Consider the following 25,145-nt stretch of genomic DNA (forward strand, 5'->3'; position numbering starts at 1 on the left):
CTTCCCCACAACGTTAGCTTGTTGTAATACGCACCCGACTCCATACAACGACGCGTCACATGCTAACACAAGTCTTTGACACAGGTTATATAATACAAGCAGCTTGTTGGAGCATAAAATGTTTCTGGCTTTCTCAAAAGCAATTACTTGTTTTTTTCCCCATACCCAGTTCTCACCTTTGCGCAATAACACATGTAGGGGCTCTAAAAGGGTGCTTAACCCCGGTAGGAAGTTACCGAAATAGTTGAGGAGTCCCAGGAAAGACCGCAGCTCTGTGACGTTCTGTGGCCTGGGCGCGTTCCTGATAGCCTCTGTCTTGGTGTCTGTGGGCCGAATGCCGTCCGCCGTGATCTTTCTCCTCAAAAACTCCACTTCTGTTGCCATGAAGATGCATTTCGACCTCGTCAACCGCAGCCCTACGCGATCCAGTCGCTGGAGGACCTCCTCCAGGTTTTGTAGGTGCTCGGTTGTGTCCCGACCCGTGACCAATATGTCGTCCTGAAAGACCACCATGCGTGGTACCAACTTGAGTAGACTCTCCATGTTTCTCTGGAAGATCGCTGCAGGTGACCGAATTCCAAACGGGCATCTGTTGTAGATGAGCACTCCCTTGTGCATGTTGATGCAAGTGAGGCCCTTCGAAGACTCCTCTAGCTCCTGCGTCATGTCGGCTGAAGTCAGGTCAAGCTTGGTGAACGTCTTGCCTCCTGCCAGCATCGGAAATAGGTCATCTTCCTGTAGCGAGGAACGATTAATAGTTACTTTATAATCGCCGCAAATCCTGACCATGCCATCAATTTTGAGTACTGGAACAATTGGACTGGCCCACTCGCTGAATTCCACTGGGAAGATGATGCCCTCGCGTTGCAGCCTCATCATGTGAGGTACCGCTCGTGTCTTGTGGTGAATGGGTCGTGCCTCTGGAGCCAAATGGATCTGCACTTTCACCCTGGAAAAGTTTCCAATGCCTGGCTCAGAAAGGGAAGGAAATTTGTTAAGAACCTGGGTATATGAGGCCTCATCGACATGTGATAGCACTCGGACGTCATCCCAGTTCCACTGGATTTTGCCCAGCCAGCTCCTTCCAAACAGTGTGGGGCCATCGCCTGGGACAATCCAGAGTGGCAGTTCATGCACCGTGCCCTCATAGGTGACCTTGACCATGGCACTGCTTGGTGATAAGCTTTTTTGGTGCACGTTCTCAGTTTTGTGTGGATGGGGCTCAGGGCTGGTCTGAGTGCCTTGTTGCACCACAGTCTCTCAAACATCTTTTTACTCATGATGGATTGGCTAGCGCCCGTGTCCAGTTCCATGGCTACGGGTAATCCATTCAATTTTACGTTTAGCATTATAGGTGGACGTTTCATTGAAAATGTGTGCACCCCGTGTAGTTCAGCATCTGCCTCCTCTCTCTGAGGCTCGAAATTGCTTTGATCCACCATGGACCGATCTTCCTCTGCAGGTTGTTTAGCAGGTTTTGCAGAACTTGCAGCTTGTTTGCAAGCTCGTTGGAGGTGCCTCATTGTTCCACAGTTCTTGCAAACATACCCTTTGACGCGGCATGTATAGGCTGAATGAAAGCCTCCACTACGCCAACAAGGTGTGAATTGCCTTGCATTCATCCTTTGTTGGGGACTCTGAGTCATCTGGGTCACCTGAGGCCTGCTGGCAGTTGCAGACTCGTGGATTCTGTCCTGTACATTTCTGCTCACAAACACAGTTCCAGTTAATTTATGAACAGTGCTAGCACTTGTGTGCTGAGAGATTTGTTTGGTGTTATCACTGGTGGACATAAACGCCTGTGCTATCGCAATGACCTTACTGAGGGTCGGTGTCTGTACAGTCAAAAATTTTCGTAGGATGGTCTCGTGGCCAATGCCCAGTACAAAAAAGTCTCTGAGCATCTGCTCCAGGTAGCCATCAAATTCACATTGTCCTGCAAGTCGCCTTATCTCGGCGATGTAGCTCGCTAGTTCCTTACTTTCAGATCGCTGGCACGTGTAGAACAGATAGCTCGCCATCAGCACGCTCTCCCTCGGGTTAAGATGCTCCCGAACCAGTGTACACAGCTCCTCATATGACTTACCTGTGGGTTTCACTGGAGCCAGAGGATTCTTCCTGAGGCTGTAGTTTGGTGCCCCGCAGACTGTGAGGAGGACCGCTCTCCTTTTTGCAGCGCTTCCTTCTCCGTCCAGCTCGTTGGCTACAAAGTTCTGGTCTAGCCGTTCGACATAGGCTTCCCAGTTCTCACCCTCCGAGAACTTCTCCAGGATGCCAACAGTTTGCTGCATTTTTGCTTTGGATTCGTATTCTCATCGCCAGTTATTGTGTTCCTAACACAGATGAGGCTGCACACAGGGAGGTTAAAGAAACAGTGACCTCAGTCTTTAATAAGCCACTCCAGAGTGAGAAACAGGCCTTAGGGGCCGGCTTATTTACAGTGCTCCCAAGGGATCCTTGGGACTTCAGGGGATGAGCTCCCTGGTGGCGGAACATGGGAGTGCATGCTTTACAGATACACAACAGGTGTAGCAGGACTTCTTTGCTTTTATACTCTATCCCCCTTGCAATAAAGGCCAACATTGCATTTGCCTTCCTTATTACTTGCTGTATTGGCATACTAACCTTTTGTGTTTCATGCACCAGGACCCCCAGCTCCTGCTGTACTGCAGCACTTTGCAATTTTTCTCCATTTAAATAATAACTTGCTCTTCGATTTTTTCTGCCAAGTGACCTCACACTTTCCAACATTATACTCCATCTGCCAAATTTTTGCCCACTCACTTAGCCTGTCTGTCCTTTTGCAGGTTTTTTGTGTCCTCCTCACACATTGCTTTTCCTCCCATCTTTGTATCATCAGAAAACTTGGCTACGTTACACTCGGTCCCTTCATCCAAGTCGTTAATATAGATTGTAAATAGTGGGGTCCCAACACTGATCCCTGCGGCACTCCACTCGTTACTGATTGCCAACCCGAGAATGAACCATTTAGCCCGACTCTCTGTTTGCTGTTCATTAGCCAATGCTCTATCCATGCTAATATATTACCCCCAACCCCGTGAACTTTTATCTTGTGCAGTAACCTCTTACATGGCACCTTGTCAAATGTCTTCTGGAAGTCCAAATACACCACATCCACTGGTTCCCCTTTATCCACCCTGTTCGTTACATCTTCAAAGAATTCCAGCAAATTTGTCAAAAATATAATAATTACTAGTCAGCACGGATTTCAAAAAGGAAAGTCTTTCTTGACCAACCCCATTGAATTTTTTGAAGAGATAACAGACAGAGTAGACAAGGAAAATGCAGTACTATGCACTGAGAGTACCAGTACAATTCTGACCTGACCTGTCCTATTATGGCAGGAACGTTTTGTTTTGAGCTAAAAGAACAAATGCACTGGTACATGACCCAGTTCGGCTATGACATCCCACCACTGCAAGGAAACTTGTTGGATTGATGAGGCGTGTCAATCAGTCCCAGATTTATTATTATATCTTGGCCCAGGAGCACCGCAAATTATGAAAAAAAATACCCAAGTTGGTGATGACTCATCCTGGTGGGATATCGGTAGGAATATCAAAATGGATAAGGATCATCTCCCATGTCTTAGTCATTGTTCAGCTGGTGATTGTGATATACCTGCCGTGTTAAGCAGCGAAGTAAACAGCGAAAGTTGGTCATGTTGCTACAGAAGACATGAAAAGAAGACGACGAGTCGGGCACACAGCCCCTTGAGGGTGGATTCTGTAAGAAGTGCGCTGTTCATTGTAACTTGACTGAATTTGATGTACCAGCATGCTTTGAGAGGCTAAGAAGCCGTGTTGCTGGGCAAATGATGTAAAGATAGAACTGCTGCACTTGGGACAATCTGCATGGCCTCGAGAGTTCCGCATAACAAATCTTTAAACTGTTGCAAAATGATTGAACAATAGTCAACGTGGTCTGAGACAGAAGAGATACCAATGATTGAACAATAGCCAGCTTGGTCTGAGACACGTATACATTAGGAGGCCTGCCAAGTTTTGGGAATAAAGGACAGTTAGAAAAACGCTTGGGGCTGTTGTAGTGAGTTGGACGACTTGACCGGTAGCACAGGAAGAAGGGCCTACTAGGTCACCGCTGAACTGGTCAGTCGCTGGTGTTAGTACGTAAGTATGCTTTTACTTGCTTGTAATCATAGATTGATTTTAAGTAAAGAAAAGTTACCCTGAAGTCTTTTGTCTCAAGTTGTCTGTTCCACAATGGGTCCGAACTTTATATACTGTTAGACAGAGGCAAGGCAGACACGTCTTACGGAGGTGAGATGTTAAACCGAGGCCTGTCTACTCACTCAGATATATATAAAAGATCCCATGGCATTATTTGAAAAAAGCAGGCATTTCTGCCAGTATCCTAAACCAACATTCTTCCCTCAACCAATGCTACTAAAACAGATTATGTGGCAATTAATTTCCTGTATGTGTGCACATTGGCTGCTGTGATTATCTACATAACAATAGTAATTACACTTCAAAAGTAATCCATTGCTTGTGAAGCACTTTGAGACTCACTGAAGATGTGACAAGGCATAATATAAATGCAAGTTCTCTCTTCTTTTGTGCCTAACTTTATTAAAGGCTTTCTGGAAGTCTAAGTACACTACTTCATTGCGCTTTCCTGGTAAGTTTTCAGACATGATCTGCCCTTCTAAAATTATGTTAGTTGCCATTTACTAGGTTTTTTTCACATAAATAATCCTCAAAATTTGTTCCAAATGATTAATTCTATCATTTTGCCAGTTATAGATATTAGGGCTAATTTCATGAGTGTCTGCTCCTGCTGTGAGCCTCACTCACTTGGAGATAAATTTGTGAATTGGAGCAATAAAATCTGCACCATGATTTTCCATCCATTAAAGTTCCTGATATATACTCCTGGTGGGCAGGGCTCTGAGCTGGGAACACAAACTTGGAAAATTACACCTGTTACTGGCTTGCTATGAAATTTAGGCGGTCATCGGCTCCTGTCATGGTGCGGGTGATGCGCACGTCCTCGTGGTCCCTTGCTCGGATGATGACATAGTTGAGCATGTGTCAGTGCTTGGAGCGAGGATGTTGTCACGATGCCTTGTACTTGGCTCTCTGACGGAACAAGATGTTGGTGATGATAAGGTCGTGTTCTTGGCATTTTGTCAGGAGCAGGCTACCGCTGGAGTTAGTTTTTCCTACCCGCTCTCTGCCGATCACACCTCCTCAGAGGTCAGTGTCCTTTCCGACTCTGGCATTGAAGTCACCGAGGAGGATCAATTTGTCATCCATAGGGATGCGGGACAGGGATTGTTCAAGGCTGGAGTAGAATACCTCTTTGGCCTCATCTGTTGCGTCGAGTATTGGGGTGTACGCACTGATAACTGTGGAGCACTGGTTCCGGGATAGGATGAACCGAAAAGTCGTGAGACGTTCGTTAATCCTGCAGGGGGAGTCTCTGAGGCAGTCGACCAGCTCGTTCTTGATGGCAAAGCCAACTCCATGGAGGCGCCGTTCTTCCTCTGGTTTGCCTTTCCAGAAGAAGGTGTAATCACTACCTTGTTCCTTGAGCTGGCCTTCCCCTGCCCACCGGGTCTCGCTTAGGGCGGCGATGTCGACATCGAAGCGTCTAAGTTCCCAGGCAACGATGGCGGTACGGCATTCTGGTCTGTCGCTGTTGGAGTTGTCCATGAGGGTCCTGACGTTCCAGGTCCCAAACTTCATTTGAAGGGTGGAAGATACCTGTGCGTGAGTTCTTTTAACGTGGGGTGGCCGTTGCGCACTGGCTACCACACGGGCTTAGCAGAGCAAAGTCTTCGACTTGGACTACTGCATGAGCCTAGTTGTCTACGGCGGCATGCAAGCCATAAGCTTGGCGCTGAGCAGCGCCCTTCGGTGAGGTGGTGAGAGAACCAAGGCCTGGCTGAGGGCAGGCATTGGGATGGTCAGAGGTCCACTCCAGTGTACTAGCGCAGCCTTCGGTCGCCTGAGGAATAAAGTGTTCGAAGATCAGGCCGATCAAATCTGGCACCAAGCTTATGGTCTACAGGGCTGTAATGATACCTGCCCTCCTGTATGGCTCAGAGTCGTGGACCATATACAGTAGACACCTCAAATCGCTGGAGAAATACACCAATGATTTCTCCGCATGGGAGGATAGTCGCACCAACGTCAATGTTCACGACCAGGCCAACATCCCCAGCATCGAAGCACTGACCACACTCGACCAGCTCCGTTGGGTGGGCCACATTGTCCACATGCCTAACACAAGACTCCCAAAGCAAGCACTCTACTCAGAACTCCTACATGGCAAGCGAGCCCCAGGTGGGCAGAGGAAACGTTTCAAGGACACCCTCAAAGCCTCCTTGATAAAGTGCAACATCCCCACCGACACCTGGGAATCCCTGGCCAAAGACTGCCCTAAGTGGAGGAAGAGCATCCGGGAGGGCGCTGAGCACCTCGAGTCTTGTCGCCGAGAGCATGCAGAAAACAAGTGCAGAAGGAGAATGCGGCAAACCAGACCCCCCCACCCACCCTTTCCTTCAACGACGCTCTGTCCCACCTGTGACAGAGACTGTAATTCCTGTATTGGACTGTACAGTCATCTGAGAGTGGAAGTAAGTCTTCCTCGATTTCGAGGGACTGCCTATGATGATGGAATGCTTCACGTATGTGTAAGAAATTCCTTTGTGCAATATTTTAACACAGGTATTAATTTGTTTATTTTAATTGGGTTAATACTTTGTTAAAATAATAGAGATATTTTACATACATGCATTAAGCATGTGTATGCTAGTATGGCACATTATAAGGTTCAGAAGTTTAAAGTATATAGAATAATTATAACAATAATTCCTGAGTAAGGAGCTTTCGGAAAAAAACAATCTCCATTGTTTACAGATTGCACAAAATGATGCTACAGTCCACAAAAGGTTAAACAAACATACAGAAAAGGCTGACATTTCTTTTACAACATCAGTATATCTCAAACGATTTTCAAATGCCTGGAGGATACATTTTAAATTAGTTTTCATATTAATCTTATTTAACAATGACATGCACGATTGCATGATTTAATTTGGTCATTAGAAATCATAGTTTATTGGATGCTTCTAATGATTTCACTGGAATTAAATCTGTTTGCAGGAGTTTAATGGAAAGCATTAAATATGACATTGAGGAATTTAATGAACAGGATCACAAACTGCTTTATGATTTTGCTGGAATGACCTTGACAATTTTAGCATTGTGCTTCTACCTCAAGAAAATACTATAGTCTATTTCATCAGATTATAAGGCCATCCCTTTGAGAATATTCAATTTTCATATGTTCTCTGGTCAGGTATAAAAATATCTTATTGCAAGAATGGTATCAAGACCTTACTGGACCTGTCTGCAGCCTTTGACACAGTTGACCACTCCATCCTCCCCCAACGTCTCTCCACCATCGTCCAGCTGGGTGGGACTGCACTCGCCTGGTTCCATTCTTATCTATCTAATCATAGCCAGGCAATCACCTGCAATGGCTTCTCTTCCCAGTCCTTGGTCCCCTCTTATTTTTCATCTGTATGCTGCTCCTTGATGTTATCATCTGAAAACACAGAGTCAGTTTCCACATATACGCAGATGACACTCAGCTCTACCTCATCACCACTTCTCTCAACCCCTGCTTGGTCTCTAAATTGTCAGATTGTTTGTCCGACATCCAGTACTGGATGAGTAGAAATTTTCTCCAATTAAATATTGGGAAGACCAAAGCCATTATCTTTGGTCCCCGCCACAAACTGCATTCGCTAACCACTGACCCCATCCCTCTCCCTAGCATCAATCTGAGGTTGAACAAGACTGCTTGCAACCTAGGTGTCATATTTGACCATGAAATGAGTTTCCAGCCACATATCCGCATCATAACTAAAATTGCCTTTTTCCACCTCCGAAACATTTCCCACCTCCGCCCCTGCCTCAGCTCTTCTGCTGCTGAAACCCTCAGTCATGCCTTTGTTACCTCTAGACTTGACTACTCCAACTCACTCCTGGCTGGCCTTCCATATTCCACACTACGTAAACTTGAAGTCATCCAAAACTCAGCAGCCTGTGTACTAACCCGCATCAAGTCAAGATCACCCATCACCCCTGTGCTTTCTGACCTACATTGGCTCCCAGTTAAACAACGCCTCGATTTCAAAATTCTCTACCTTGTTTACAAATCACTCTGTGGCCTTGCCCCTCCTTATCTCTGTAATCTTTTTCAGCCTCACAATCCCACAAGATATTTGCGCTGCTCAAATTCTGGCCTCTTGACCATCCCTCATTATAACTGCTCAACCATCAGTGGCCGTGCCTTCAGCTGCCTGAGCCCTAAACTCTGGAACTCCCTCCCTAAACCTCTATACCCCTCATACTCTCTTTCCTCCTTTAAGACGCTCATTAAAACCTACCTCTTTAAACAAGCTTTTGATCATCTGCCTTAATTTCTTCCGTGGCTCGGTGTCAAATTTATCAGTTTGTCTGTAACACTGTTGCGAAGCGCCTTGGGATGTTTTATTACGTTAAAGGCACTATATAAATAAAAGTTATTATTATTATTACTGCTTCAGCTCATGTTATTCAGCAAATAATCTATCTAACTTTAACGCAGGTGAAAGTTTGTAATCAAGAACATGTCAGGATAACCAAATGAAGTGAAAAATAGGCCTTTATTTCAATTGCAATATATTTTGTTTTGTCACAAGCTTGGGAATAAATGTTAGGGGATAAATTTATTGTAACCTGCATTTTATTGTGAAAGTGTCATAATGTCAGCGTCGAGGAGGTGTGTGGAGAGGCGTGAGTTCCGGGGTCGGCGAGAGGCCTATAAAGGCCCAACGCGGCGGCAGTCGGGAGCAGCGTCGAGGAGGTGCGTGGAGAGGCGTGAGTTCCGGGGTCGGCGAGAGGCCTATAAAGGCCCAACGCGGCGGCAGTCGGGAGCAGCGTGAGGAGGTGCGTGGAGAGGCGTGAGTTCCGGGGTCGGCGAGAGGCCTATAAAGGCCCAACGCGGCGGCAGTCGGGAGCAGCGTGAGGAGGTGCGTGGAGAGGCCTACCGGTGCAGCTACAGGGAGAAGGCAAAAAACAAGTAGAAAGAAACAGAAAGGTGACGTTACAGCCAAGGGGGTAAGTGATTGGCTGGTGATTGGTGAGTAGTTTTTCTTTTTTCTCTTCTATAACAGTGAGTAAACTTGAGCATTGTTGTTGCTTATCTAAGGGTTAAGTCATGGCAGGACAGCTCAGTCACGTGTTATGCTCCTCCTGTACCATGTGGGAACTCAGGGACGACACCAGTGTTCCTGATGACTACGTGTGCGGGAAGTGTATCCGCCTCCAGCTCCTGACGGACCGCGTTGCGGAGTTGGAGCTGAGGGTGGATTCACTCTGGAGCATCCACAATGCTGAGAATGACATGAGTAGCACGTGTAGCAAGTTGGTCGTACCGCAGGTAAAGGGTCCACAGCCAGATAGGGAATGGAAGACTAGCAGGAAGAGCAGTGCAAGGAAGGTAGTGCAGGGGTCCCCTGTGGTCATCCTCCTGCAAAACAGATACACTGCTTTGGGTACTGTTGGGGGGGATGACTCATCAGGGGAGGGCAGTAGCAGCCAAGTTCATGGCACCGTGGCTGGCTCTGTTGCACAGGAGGGCAGGAAAAAGAATGGGAGAGCGATAGTGATAGGGGATTCAATTGTAAGGGGAATAGATAGGCGTTTCTGTGGCCGCAACCGAGACTCCAGGATGGTATGTTGCGTCCCTGGTGCAAGGGTCAAGGATGTCTCTGAGCAGGTGCAGGACATTCTAAAAAGGGAGGGAGAACAGCCAGTTGTCATGGTGCACATTGGTACCAACGACATAGGTAAAAAAAGGGATGAGGTCCTACGAAACGAATTTAAGGAGCTCGGAGCTAAATTAAAAAGTAGGACCTCAAAAGTAGTAATCTCGGGATTGCTACCAGTGCCACGTGCTACTCTATCGCAAGATAGCGCAGATGAATACATGGCTTGAGCAGTGGTGCAGCAGGGAGGGATTCAAATTCCTGGGGCATTGGAACCGGTTCTGGGGGAGGTGGGACCAGTACAAACTGGACGGTCTGCACCTGTGCAGGACCGGAACCAATGTCCTAGGGGGAGTGTTTTCTAGTGCTATTGGGGAGGAGTTAAACTAATATGGCAGGGGGATGGGAACCAATGCAGGGAGACAGAGGGAAACAAAAAGGAGACAAAAGCAAAGGACAGAAAGGAGATGAGTAAAAGTGGAGGGCAGAGAAACCCAAGGCAAAGAACAAAAAGGGCCACTTTACAGCAAAATTCTAAAAGGACAAAGGGTGTTAAAAAAACAAGCCTGAAGGCTTTGTGTCTTAATGCAAGGAGTATCCGTAATAATCTGGATGAATTAATTGTGCAAATAGATGTTAACAAATATGATGTGATTGGGATTACAGAGACGTGGCTCCAGGATGATCAGGGCTGGGAACTCAACATCCAGGGGTATTCAACATTCAGGAAGGATAGAATAAAAGGAAAAGGAGGTGGGGTAGCATTGCTGGTTAAGGAGGAGATTAATGCAATAGTTAGGAAGGACATTAGCTTGGATGATGTGGAATCTATATCGGTAGAGCTGCAGAACACCAAAGGGCAAAAAACGTTAGTGGGAGTTGTGTACAGACCTCCAAACAGTCGTAGTGATGTTGGGGAGGGCATCAAACAGGAAATTAGGGGTGCATGCAATAAAGGTGCAGCAGTTATAATGGGTGACTTTAATATGCACATAGATTGGGCGAACCAAACTGGAAGCAATACGGTGGAGGAGGATTTCCTGGAGTGCATAAGGGATGGTTTTCTAGACCAATATGTCGAGGAACCAACTAGGGGGGGGGCCATCTTAGACTGGGTGTTGTGTAATGAGAGAGGATTAATTAGCAATCTCGTTGTGTGAGGCCCCTTGGGGAAGAGTGACTATAATATGGTGGAATTCTGCATTAGGATGGAGAATGAAACAGTTAATTCAGAGACCATGGTCCAGAACTGAAAGAAGGCTAACTTTGAAGGTATGAGGCGTGAATTGGCTAGGATAGATTGGCGAATGATACTTAAGGGGTTGACTGTGGATGGGCAATGGCAGACATTTAGAGACCGCATGGATGAACTACAACAATTGTACAGTCCTGTCTGGCGTAAAAATAAAAAAGGGAAGGTGGCTCAACCGTGGCTATCAAGGGAAATCAGGGATAGTATTAAAGCCAAGGAAGTGGCATACAAATTGGCCAGAAATAGCAGCAAACCCGAGGACTGGGAGAAATTTAGAACTCAGCAGAGGAGGACAAAGAGTTTGATTAGGGCAGGGAAAATGGAGTACGAGAAGAAGCTTGCAGGGAACATTAAGGCGGATTGCAAAAGTTTCTATAGATATGTAAAGAGAAAAAGGTTAGTAAAGACAAACGTAGGTCCCCTGCAGTCAGAATCAGGGGAAGTCATAACGGGGAACAAAGAAGTGGCGGACCAATTGAACAAGTACTTTGGTTCGGTATTCACTAAGGAGGACACAAACAACCTTCCGGATATAAAAGGGGTCACAGGTTCTAGTAAGGAGGAGGAACTGAGGGAAATCCTTATTAGTCGGGAAATTGTGTTGGGGAAATTGATGGGATTGAAGGCCGATAAATCCCTAGGGCCTGATGGACTGCATCCCAGAGTACTTAAGGAGGTGGCCTTGGAAATAGCGGATGCATTGACAGTCATTTTCCAACATTCCATTGACTCTGGATCAGTTCCTATCGAGTGGAGGGTAGCCAATGTAACCCCACTTTTAAAAAAAGGAGAGAGAGAGAAAACGGAATTATAGACCGGTCAGCCTGACAATGGTAGTGGGTAAAATGATGGAATCAATTATTAAGGATGTCACAGCAGCACATTTGGAAAGAGGTGACATGATAGGTCCAAGTCAGCATGGATTTGTGAAAGGGAAATCATGCTTGACAAATCTTCTGGAATTTTTTGAGGATGTTTCCAGTAAAGTGGACAAGGGAGAACCAGTTGATGTGGTATATTTGGACTTTCAGAAGGCTTTTGACAAGGTCCCACACAAGAGATTAATGTGCAAAGTTAAAGCACATGGGATTGGGGGTAGTGTGCTGACATGGATTGAGAACTGGTTGTCAGACAGGAAGCAAAGAGTAGGAGTAAATGGGGACTTTTCAGAATGGCAGGCAGTGACTAGTGGGGTACCGCAAGGTTCCGTGCTGGGGCCCTAGCTGTTTACACTGTACATTAATGATTTAGACGAGGGGATTAAATGTAGTATCTCCAAATTTGCGGATGACACTAAGTTGGGTGGCAGTGTGAGCTGCGAGGAGGATGCTATGAGGCTGCCGAGCGACTTGGATAGGTTAGGTGAGTGGGCAAATGCATGGCAGAGAAGTATAATGTGGATAAATGTGAGGTTATCCACTTTGGTGGTAAAAACAGAGAGACAGACTATTATCTGAATGGTGACAGATTAGGAAAAGGGGAGGTGCAACGAGACCTTGGTGTCATGGTACATCAGTCATTGAAGGTTGGCATGCAGGTACAGCAGGCGGTTAAGAAAGCAAATGGCATGTTGGCCTTCATAGCGAGGGGATTTGAGTACAGGGGCAGGGAGGTGTTGCTACAGTTGTACAGGGCCTTGGTGAGGCCACACCTGGAGTATTGTGTACAGTTTTGGTCTCCTAACCTGAGGAAGGACATTCTTGCTATTGAGGGAGTGCAGCGAAGGTTCACCAGACTGATTCCAGGGATGGAGGGACTGACCTATCAAGAACGACTGGATCAACTGGGCTTGTATTCACTGGAGTTCAGAAGAATGAGAGGGGACCTCATAGAAACGTTTAAAATTCTGATGGGTTTAGACAGGTTAGATGCAGGAAGAATGTTCCCAATGTTGGGGATGTCCAGAACCAGGGGTCACAGTCGAAGGATAAGGGGTAAGCTATTTAGGACCGAGATGAGGAGAAACTTCTTCACCCAAAGAGTGGTGAACCTGTGGAATTCTCTACCACAGAAAGTTGTTGAGGCCAATTCACTAAATATATTCAAAAAAGAGTTAGATGAAGTCCTTACTACTAGGGGGATCAAGGAGTATGGCGAGAAAGCAGGAATGGGGTCCTGAAGTTGCATGTTCAGCCATAAACTCATTGAATGGCGGTGCAGGCTAGAAGGGCCGAATGGCCTACTCCGGCACCTATTTTGTATGTTTCTATGTTTCTATGTTTCACCATTGCTGCTTCATGATAAGAAGCAGCTTAATTGGCTTCAATTCTTAAAATTCAAGACAAGTTAAAGTAATTAATTAAATTAAAATTGTTTTGTGTGCATGCAGAACCTGGGTCTATAAACAGATTTATGGATTATAAGTTCCAGGAGAGTATAGAGTATATATGGGCTATGTAGGGGAGGACGAAAACCCCCTCATTTTACCCAGAAGGAAAAGGGCTGTGGGATCTGTCTGTGCTGCGATGTGAATTGAAACCAAGACGGTTTGACCTTGGCAGAGCAGTGATTGGACAGGGGAGGACACCGGAAGGCCAATGGTGGGACAGAGTCAGCCCGAAGCATGGGGCTTTCAAGCCAATGGGAGAGCACTTGTTCGAAAACTGTGGGACTGACTCATCGCCATTATCGGGCTATTGTCTTCCCCATGTTTACACTATGGAGGGAAATTATGCTGACCTTCAGAAAACTAGGGAACCCAAAACAAACCAAGGGCTACACAATGGCTACAGGAGGCCAACGCAATCAACACCCACTCAAACCTTGAGTAGGTTAGAATAACTGAATTGGAGGGAAATTATGCAGACCTTCAGAAAGCTCGGGAACCCAAAACAACCCAAGGGCCTACACAATGGCTACAGGAGGCCAACGCAATCAACACCCACTTACCCCTTGAGTAGGTTAACATCAGTGGAAAAAAACCCAGCAATAATCTAAAACTGCTGCATTTTTCCAAATCACAAAGCCCACCAATGGGAAGGATTGATTTCAGCACGAGAGGCGGACTGGATAATCTGGCTATAAAAAGGGGTTTCTGATGCATTGTGTGTGGTTCCCTGTTCTCGTGATCCAACAACCAACAAGCCTCTCGACACTGAAGGAAAACCAGTGTCCGAAGGCACCGAAGATAGAAGAAACAAACCACCAGACTGCAGAAGGCACAGTAGTGAATATAATCTCTGGTCCCCGGAACTCCCAACTCAGTTAGGCCAGGAAAGGTGGGAGGTTGGGCATTGTACTGCTAAACTTGTGTAAGGATTTTCATTGTGTCCGTTTAGTGGGATTTAGGGGGATTGTTTTGTTGGTGTATTGCTGTTTGTTGCGATAAACCTTGTCAAATAAATTGGAAGCCTAAGTTCCTCTTGGAATCACCTTGTCTCAGTTCTATTGTATTACATCTCCTGATTGTGAGTCTTATGTCAGAACAGTGTAAGGGAAGCTAGGAGCGCCTCGAAAACGCTCAACTGTGTGTCACAGGCTAGGGAAGAAGGGGTTAGGAGTGTTTGACACTCACAGGTGCCTCACAGGCTAGGCATAAGCTGTGGGGATGCACGAGTCTCAAAAACCCCCTTCATAAGCTGTGGACACAGTCTCTCCGGGGGTGCTCTTGCAGCACTCAGGGTACCTCACAGGCCAGGCATAAGCTGTGAGGGCAGAAACCCAGAGAGAGACACCCAAGGCACAACAACACTCCCTGAGCTCGCCTTAGGACACCTGCGTTACAGTGTGACAGGTGTACCGCCCCAGTCAAACTCCCCACTTGCCACTGTCCCCGGAGCGGGTCGCGCCCGGCCGCCCGGGTGCTTCCGACCAGAAGCGAGAGCCCCTCAGGGCTCGCCTCCCCGCCTCACCGGGTAAGTGAAAAAACGATAAGAGTAGTGGTATTTCACTGGCGGCCGAGTCCTCCCACTTATTCTACACCTCCAGAGAGAGACACCTCAGGCACAACTACACTCCCTGAGAACCCCTTACAGCTAGAAATGTGGCTCCGTAGCGCCTGATTTTTCGACGCTACGGGTGCTGTTTTGTGTTAAAAATGTTGTCCGCAAGGCACGCACTCTTCTGGTGAGGGCAGTCGGAGCGTGCACCGGAAGTGGGTACACTCGAGCTAACGCCCTGTCTTAACCTCCACAGTTGAACATGCAGCAAGGACCCCTCCACTATCGCTATTTAAAGGGATCATCAACCACTCTCAGGTTAGTTGCTGATTAATTTCTACTGGCTCTGAGTAAGTTTGTAGAAGTGTTTGGTGCTTTTCAGAGTTGTTTAAAGTTGGTGAGGTGACGGAGTTGTCTGCAAGTGGAGAAGGCCTTGGTTCTGACTTCAAGGATTCCTGAAGTCTCCTACTACCCTCCTCACCATTTACTATGTTGCCAATGTTTTGCTACAAGGTAGAGCCCCATTCCTGCCTGTAGCACCCCACTCAGGAGATGATGACTCAATTGCGATCAATTTCTAAGCCAGTGGATCCTTCCAGGGTGCAACAGAAGACATCTCCAACATCTCCCAGTTTGTCGTCCATTGCTCCATCCACGAGGTCACAGATGCTCTGCACAGAAGGAGAAGGGACTACATTTCCTTCCCCATGAACAGAGAGAAACAGCACGAGTGAGCATGTGGCTTTGCAATGATAGCGGGCTTCCACAAGGTGCAGGGCGCCATTGACTGCACCCACGTCGCTTTGTGGGCACCGCATAACAATCCTAAGGTATTCCGTTACGGCAAAGGCTTCCACTCACAGAATGTGCAGTTTGTGTTCGACCACACACGCAGAGTCCTCACCGTCAATCCTAGCTAACCTGGCAGCAGTCACGATGCGCCAGACCGGTGTGCCAGCTGTCTTCAAGCCATCACATCAAGCTCGTGGACCGCTGCTCAGAGACAAGGGCTATCTGCTCTCCACCTGGCTCATGACTCCCCTCTGCAACCCCAACACTCCTGCCCAGCTCTCATACAATGAGAGCCATGCCACCACCAGGAACATCATTGAGCAGACTATCGGAGTGCTGAAGCAACGGCTCCGCTGCCTTGACCGCTCGGGAGGAGTCCTCCAGTTCTCGGCTGATCGGCTGTCCCTATTCGTTATCGTCTGCTGCATGCTGCACAACCTGGCCATCATCAGGACACAGCCATTGCCACCAGGCATAGCCGTACCACCTGAGGAGGGGGAAGGGGAGGACCAGAAGGAGGAGCAGGCGGAGGAACAACAGCAGGTGGATAAGGAGGAGTGGGAGCAGCAACAGCCGCAACGGAGGGGGCAGCGACTCCATCGCGATCCTGCAAGCGGGTTCAGCGACCGTATCATCAGAACTCATTTCCACTGATTTGAATCCCACTTCCCGGTTCCTCTGGACGTTACCATTCCCACATCAATTAGCTCATCCATACCTAAGCCCCAAAAATTTAAATAGGAGACAACAACAAACTTTAAACATTCCAATCAAAATTTATAAAACAACAATAAAATGTAAAAATGTATTCATCATCCATGTACACTTCCTTATATCCCCTCTTTCGTTGACAATTTCTAATATTCCTCCGCAGTGTGTCCCCTGTGGCTGTAGCACGGCTGGTGGAAGGTTGCTGTGTGTCAGGGCTAAAGACTACAGATGGCCTTGCAGGACACCCTTGACCAGCTCTGGGCCTGGAAGGCTCAGCTGCAGATTGCACCACCTCAGGCTTGGCAGTCTGGGCTGGCTGGGTGACAGGCATGAACAATTGCAATGGCGGAGGGGCAGCGGTGGGATCAGCAATGCTGTCATTGTGAGAGAGGACAGCAGGTTCCTGCTCCACTGACCCACTGCCACTCTCCTGGGGGAGCACCTCAGCAGGACTTCAGCATCCCCACCTATCTGCTGCAGGACAGATTGCTGGGCTGCTGTGACACCGTGAGATCGACCGGTTGATTGTGATGGACCCACTGGCGATGGCAGCAATCAGAGTTTGCATGGCATGCAGCTGAGACTGCATGAGAGCAGACTGAACTTCCATGTGAGCATCCGTTGTCTACATTGCAACACCAAGACGTTGCGTTACTTCCTCGTGTGCTGCAATGGAAGCTGCCACTTCACCCATGACAAACGTCATGAGGTCTGAATCTGCATGGTCTTTCTAGGAGTCCACCATCATCTGCAAACTGACAATAATGGGCTCAGCATGCTCGACATCTCCACTGGCCACGGTGCCCACCACTTGCGAGCCAATGAACCGTAGCATTCGCTCTGCCAAGTCAGTTAGCTGGCGCAGCTCAGCTTCCCCGCCTCCAGTTGGCTGCTCGCTGCTGCTCCCTTCTGTTATGTGCCATCTCGGCCTGCAAAGGAAAGGAACCTATGTGAGTAAGACTCCAGCTATGTATGTGGAAGATATGCCTACCATGATTAAATAGCTATGAATGTAGGCAAGGCGTGAAATGAGGAATTGACTGTGAGTAGGTACAGATGCTTAGTGGTTGCTTGTTGGTTTAAGTGCTGGTTTACAGAGTGTACATAGACACAGACCTTGACCACCCGACTGAGGTCGTTGAATTTCTTCCGACACTGTGTTGGGGGTCTGTCGACCACGGTGCTGGCTGACACCTCTGCGGCCACATCTGCCCACGTGGCCCTAAAAACCTGCGGCGTTGGCCTTCTCCCAGATGAGACTGCACACAGGGAGGTTAAAGTAAAAGTGACCTCAGTCTTTATTAAGACACTCCAGAGTGAGGAACAGGCCTTATATACAGTGCTCACAAGGGATGCTGAGATCCTTTGGGACTTCAGGGGATGTGCTCCCTGGTGGCGGAACATGGAAGTGCATGCTTTACAGATACACAACATCATTCCCCCGCAAAGTCAAAGTAAAAACTATTTACAAGGTGAGGTGGTCGGAAGCCTTTCTTTCCCTGCTCGACTGTCTCGGTACAAATGTCTGTTCTGGCGTATTGGCTGTGCCCTTGCTGGGCTGGCATGTTGTTGGCCCTGCAGGGCTGCTGGGTGAGCCTGGCCTTGCTGGGCTGTTGTCCAGGGTGGTGTTGTTGATCCTTTGGGTGTCTGTTGTGGGCTCGAAAAAGGTGGTGTCTGCTGTGGGTTTTCAGGACAGTCTGTGAACCGCAGCCTCGCTTGGTCCAGCTACCTTCTGCAAATTTGTCCATTGTCTAGCTTGACTACAAGCACCCTACTCCCTTCTTTAGCTATTACTGTGCCCGCAATCCACTTGGGACCATGTCCAAAATTTAGCACATACACAGGGTCATTCAGGTCAATTTCCCGTGACACAGTGGCGCAACCATCGTTTACATTTTGTTGCTGCCGCCTGGTCTCTACCTGATCATGCAGGTTGGGGTGAACCAGCGAGAGTCTGGTTTCAAGTGTCCTTTTCATGAGTAGCTCAGCCAGGGACACCCCTGTGAGCGAGTGGGGTCTCGTGCGGCAGCTGAGCAGTACTTGGGACAGGCGGGTTTGGAGTGAGACTTCTGTGACTCGTTTAAGACTCTGTTTGATTCTTTGTACTGCCAGCTCTGCCTGCCCATTGGAGGCTGGTTTAAACGGGGCCAAGGTGACATGTTTGATCCCATTGCGGGTCATGAATTCTTTAAATTCGGCACTGGTGAAACATGGCCCATTGTCACTGACCAGTATGTCAGACAGGCCGTGGATGGCAAACATGGCCCTCAGGCTTTCAGTGGTGGCGGTGGCGGTGCTTGCCGACATTATTTCACATTCAATCCATTTTGAAAAAGCATCCACCATCACCAGGAACATTTACTGAGAAACGGGCCCGCATAGTCGACATGGATCCTTGACCATGGTCTGGAGGGCCAGGATCACAAATTTAGTGGTGCCTCTCTGGGCGCGTTGCTCAACTGAGCACACACGCTGCATGTGTCACCACACGTGGGATCTGGCTATCGCTTTCATCATTACTATACCCGGGTGTGTGCTGTGGAGATCCGAGATGAGCGTCTCCCTGTCCTTTTTGGGTAGTACTACGCGGTTACCCCACAACAGGCAGTCTGCCTGAATGGACAGCTCATTCTTTCGCCGCTGGAACGGCTTGATTAGCTCTTGCATTTCAACGGGGATGCTGGCCAAGCTCCCATGCAGTACACAGTTTTTTACTAGGGACAGCAAAGGATCTTGGCTGGTCCAAGTCCTAAACTGGCGGGCTGTGAAAGGTGATTTATCATTTTCAAACACTTCCCTGACCATCAACAAGTTTGCGGGCTGCGCCACCATCAACAAGTTTGCAGGCTGCGCCATTTCCACCCCCGTGGTGGGCAATGGTAGCCGACTGAGAGCATCCGCACAGTTCTCGGTGCCTGGCCTGTGGCGGATTCAATAGTTATACATTGATAGCGTGAGTGCCCTCCTTTGTATGTGGGCTGAGGCATTAGTACTTATCCCCTTGTTTTCAGCGAACAGGGATATGAGGGGCTTGTGATTGGTTTCCAGCTCAAATTTGAGGCCAAACAGGTACTGATGCATTTTTTTTACCCCGAACACACACACTAATGCCTCTTTCTCAATCATGCTGTAGACCCTCTTGCCCTTCGACAAGCTTCTGGAAGCATAGGCGACAGGTTGCAACTTCCCCGCAACATTAGCTTGTTATAATACACACCCGACTCCGTACGACGATGCATCACATGCTAGCACAAATCTTTTACACGGGTTATACAATACAAGCAGTGTGTTGGAGCATAAAATGTTTCTGGCTTTCTCAAAAGCAATTACTTGTTTTTTCCCCATACCCAGTTCTCACCTTTGCGCAATAACACATGTAGGGACTCTAAAAGGGTGCTTAACCCCGGTAGGAAGTTGCCAAAATAGTTGAGGAGTCCCAGGAATGACCGCAGCTCAGTGACATTCTGTGGCCTGGGCACATTACTGATAGCCTCTGTCTTGGCGTCTGTGGGCCGAATGCCGTCCATCGCGATCTTTCTCCCCAAAAACTCTACTTCTGTTGCCATGAAGACGCATTTCGACCTCTTCAGCCGCAGCCCTACGCGATCCAGTCGCTGGAGGACCTCCTCCAGGTTTTGTAGGTGCTCGACGGTGTCCTGACCCGTGACCAATATATCATCCTGAAAAACCACCGTGCGTGGTACCAACTTGAGTAGACTCTCCATGTTTCTCTGGAAGATCGCTGCAGACGACTGAATTCCAAACGGGCATCTGTCGTAGATGAACAGTTCCTTGTGCGTGTTGATGCAGGTGAGGCCCTTCGAAAACTCCTCCAGCTCCTGCGTCATGTAGGCCGAAGTCAGGTCGAGCTTGGTGAACGTCATGCCTCCTGCCAACGTCGCAAATAGGTCGTCTGCTTTAGGTAGCAGGTATTGGTCCGATAGCGAGAAACAATTAATAGTTACTTTATAATCGCCGCAAATCCTGACCGTGCCATCACTTTTGAGTACTGGAACAATCAGGCTGGCCCACTCACTGAATTCCACTGGGGAGATGATGCCCTCGCATTGCAGCCTGTCCAGCTCGATTTCCACTCTCTCCCTCATCATGTGAGGTATCGCTCGTGCCTTGTGGTGAAAGGGTCATGCCTCTGGGACCAAGTGGATTCGCACCTTTGCCCCGGAAAAGTTTCCAATGCCTGGCTCAGAAAGGGAAGGAAATTTGTTTAGAACCTGGGTACATGAGGCCTCATCAACCTGTGATAGCGTCGGATGTCATCCCAGTTCCAGCGGATTTTGCCCAACCAGCTCCTTCCAAGCAGTGTGGGGCCATCGCCTGAGACAATCCAGAGTGGCAGTTCATGCACCGTGCCCTCGTAGGCGACCTTGACCATGGCGCTGCCCAGGACAGTGATGAGCTCTTTGGTGCATGTTCTCAGTTTCGTGTGGATGGGGCTCAGGGCTAGTCTGAGTGCCTTGTTGCACCACAGTCTCTCAACCATCTTTTTACTCATGATGGATTGACTAGTGCCAGTGTCCAGTTCCATGGCTACAGGTATGCCAGTCAATTTTACGTTTAGCATTATAGGTGGACATTTCGTCAAAAACGTGTGCACCCTATGTCCTTCAGCATCTGCCTCCTCTTTCTGAGGCTCGAAATTGCTTTGATCCATTATGGACCGATCTTCCTCTGCCACGTGGTGGTTAGCAGGCTTGCAGCTCATCTGCAAACTCGTTGGAGGTGCCCCATTGTTCCACAGCTCTTGCAAACATACCCTTTGAAGCAGCATGAATAGGCTGAATGGAAGCCTCCACAACGCCAACAAGGTGTGATTGCCTTGCATTCATCCTTTGTTGCGGACTCTGAGTCATCTGGGTCACCTGAGGCCTGCTGGCAGTTGCAGACTCGTGGGTTCTGCCCTGTACATTTCTGCTCACAAACACAGTTCCAGTTAATTTATGAACATTGCTAGCACTTGTGTGCTGTGAGATTTGTTTGATGTTATCACTGGTGGACACAAACGCCTGTGCTATCGCAATGAACTTACTGAGGGTCAGTGTCTTTACAGTCAAAAGTTTTCGTAGGATGGTCTCGTGGCCAATGCCCAGTACAAAAAAGTCTCTGAGCATCTGCTCCAGGTAGCCATCAAACTCACATTGTCCTGCAAGTCGCCTTAGCTCGGCGACGTAGCTCGCCATTTCCTGACCTTCAGATTGCTGGCACGTGTAGAACCGATACCTCGCCATCAGCACGCTCTCCCTCAGGTTAAGATGCTCCCGAACCAGTGTACACAGTTCCTCATACGACTTATCTGTGTGTTTCACCGGAGCCAGAAGATTCTTCATGAGGCTGTAGGTCGGTGCCCCGCAGACCGTGAGGAGGACCGCTCTCCTTTTTGCTGCGCTTCCTTCTCCGTCCAGCTCGTTGGCTACAAAGTACTGGTCTAGCCGTTCGACATAGGCTTCCCAGTCCTCACCCTCCGAGAACTTCTCCAGGATGCCCACAGTTTGCTGCATCTTTGTGTTGGATTTGTATACTCGTCGCCAGTTATTGTGTTCCTAACACAGATGAGACTGCACACAGGGAGGTTAAAGTTACAGTGACCTCAGTCTTTATTAAGCCACTCCAGAGTGAGGAACAGGCCTTGGGAGTACTGTATATAAGCCAGCCCCTAAGGCCTGTTCCTCACTCTGGAGTGTCTTAATAAAGACTGAGGTCACTGTTACTTTAACCTCCCTGTGTGCAGACTTCAGGGGATGCACTCCCTGGTGGCGGAACATGGAAGTGCATGTTTTACAGATACACAACAGATGGAACAGTGCATGCCTCCTTCTCTCCAGTGCCCCCACCAACGTCTCCAATGCCAAATCATTGAACCGAGTGGCTCTTCTAAGATGATTTGGAGCAGGCATCTCAGTGCTTCCTCCCAGCTCTCAGTGATATCCAGCAAAGATTTAAAATGTCCAGGTGCTGCCTGAAATGACATCCCTTTCAGAACTGGAATGAGCAGGAGGCTGATTAAAGCTGAATGAAAGTCACCTGAAATTGGGCACAGCTCTGGTCATAACACTGCAGCAGTGCCCCACTGAGGCCATTAACACCTTAGATACCGACACCCTTCATTTCTGAGGTTAAAATGCCAAATTTTCCACAATTTTGCAGCCCATCTCGCCGGGCGCTAACTGTTCCAAAAGTTAATACTTAACACCCCAAGCAGAGTGCAACCGAATTCCACTTCCCAGGATTGGAGAATGAACAGAGGGCATAGAGCAGGACAAGTTGCTCGAAGAGAGAGGAGGAGGGGGAGAAGGTCTCTCAACAGGAGACTATATCCACCCAGGGTGTTCATGGAGCAATTCTCCTGCCTGAACCTCAGCAAGGAAGAATGTGTGAGACTTCTGCACTTCAGTAAGGACGTCCTCATTGAAATCTGCCACCTTCTGCAGCCGCAACAGCAACCTCAGAACAGGTGAAGGACCACATTGCCAGTGGCTGTGAAGGTGACAGTGGCAATGACATTTTATCCATTAGCGTCTTTCCAGGCTGGAGCTGGAGATATTTGCAACATCTCGCAGATTGCCTTCCACTGTTGCGAAAGGGAGCTCACTGAGGCTCTGTATGCAAAGAGAGCTGACGACATTCCATTCTCCCTTGCCAGAGATCAGCAGAGTAAGCACGTGGCTTCGCTAGGATACCATTGACTGCACACACGTCGGTTTGCAGGAGCCACATGTCAACTCTGAGATGTACCACAAACGAAAGGGATCCCACTCCCTCAACATCCAGCTGGGATGCGACCATGGGCAGTGAATCATGCAGGTCAATGCCCGGTACCCTGGCAGCAGTCATGATGGTTTCATTCTGCGACAATCCGCTGTGCCATCTGCATTTGAACCACCACGGCAAACCAAAGTGTGGCCACTGGGTGACAAGGCCTATCCGCTGACAACGTGGCTCATGACTTCAGTGCACAACCCACGCACACATGCGCAGCATGCATACAATGAAAGTCATACTGCCACACGAAATGTGATAGAATAGACCAATGGTGTGCTGAAACAATGCTTCTGTTGTCTGGCCCGCTCTAGAGGAGCCCTGCAGTACTCGGCAGAGCAGATGTTACGATTCGTGTTGGTCTGCTGCATGCTGCACAACCTTGCCATCATGAAGGAACAGCCCTTGCCACCAGCTGTACAGTGACCAGCTGAGGAGCAGGAGCATGAGGAGGTGGAGGAAGAGGAGGAAGAGTAGGAAGAGGAAGAAGAGGAAGGGAGGTGGCAACCTAGACTGCCCCGTTCTGACCGGGCTGTCTGTGAAGAACTCATCCGACTGCGATACCAGTAAACCCCAATTCTCCATTCACCAACAGTCCCACTTTTTACCTTACCATCACAGTGTCCACTTGGCCTCAATGCAAAAATAAAAGCCAACCTTAAATAAACATTGCAAACAAAATGTATAAATGAAATCATGCCATGTTGCGGACAAAGTTATTATCCTTGTGCATTCCCTTAGTGCCCGTCTTCCATGTGTCTTTGCCTGTCCTAGTGCTCCTACACAGTGCTCGGGGATTGTGGCCCAGGAGAGGTGAGAGTTCGGGGCCCAGAAGAGGCGAGGGCCCAGGGGCAGCACGGCCCAGCCCACATTGCGATATGTGTGTGCACTAGGTCCGTGCAACAGAGCTGGTCTCCAGTCGTCTTGGTTAATCCTAGCCACTGGACCAAGACCTAGTTCTGTCAAGCCCGTGTGGTGGCTGGTGTGCAATGGCTACCGCACGTTAAAAAAATCCACGCACAGACATCTTCCATCCTTCAACATGTAGTTCGGGACCTGGGATATCAGGTCTTTCATTGAAACACCTGTGAACTCATCTCTTTTTGGTGTGGAAGCAAGTCATCCTCGATACGAGGGACTACCAAAGAAGAGAAGGAGAAGAAGGCACAGTGCTGCCCCAGTGGCTGCAGCATGGCTGGTGGAAGGCTGCTGACTTTCAGTGGGGGAGACTGCAGATGGCCTTGGAGGATGACCTCGAGCTGCGCTGGACCAGAAGGCCTAGCTGTGGACTGCACTATCTTGCCATCGGCCGCCGCAGTCTGGGCTGACTGGCAACAGGCAACAGCAAGGGCACTGGCTGAGTGGCAGGGGTAGGAGGACGAATGCTGTCATCCTGAGGGAGCACAGCAGGTTTGTGCTTCCCGGAGAGACTGCCACTCCCCCGGGGTGGTGCCTCAGCAATCTTAGTTATCTGTTGGAGGACAAATTGCTGGACTGCTGTAACACCCTGCAAGCTCCTTTGAACACTGGAATCCATCATCATGGGCAGTCCCTCGAATGAGGATGACTCGCTTCCACGAGTTCACAGGTGTTTCGATGAAGGACCCGATGTTCCAGACCTGATCTCCAATTGAGGGGCTGGAAGATGCCTGTGCATGAACTTTTTTAAATGTGTGGTGACCGTTGCACACCAGCCACCACACGGGCTTGACAGAGCTAGGTCTTTATCCAGTGACAAGGGTTAACCAGAACGACTGGAGACCAGCTCTGCTGCAGGGACCTAGTGCACACACATATTGCAGTGTGGGCTGGCCTGAGCTATCCCTGGGCCCTCGGCTCTTCTGGGACCCGTACCCTCATCTGTCGCACCTCCGCCACGATCTCTCACCGCTCCTCCGCCATAAACATTCACCGCATCTCGCCACAAACA

This window comes from Pristiophorus japonicus, chromosome 5 (genome assembly GCF_044704955.1).
Source record: "Pristiophorus japonicus isolate sPriJap1 chromosome 5, sPriJap1.hap1, whole genome shotgun sequence".
Taxonomy (NCBI): Eukaryota; Metazoa; Chordata; class Chondrichthyes; family Pristiophoridae; genus Pristiophorus; species Pristiophorus japonicus.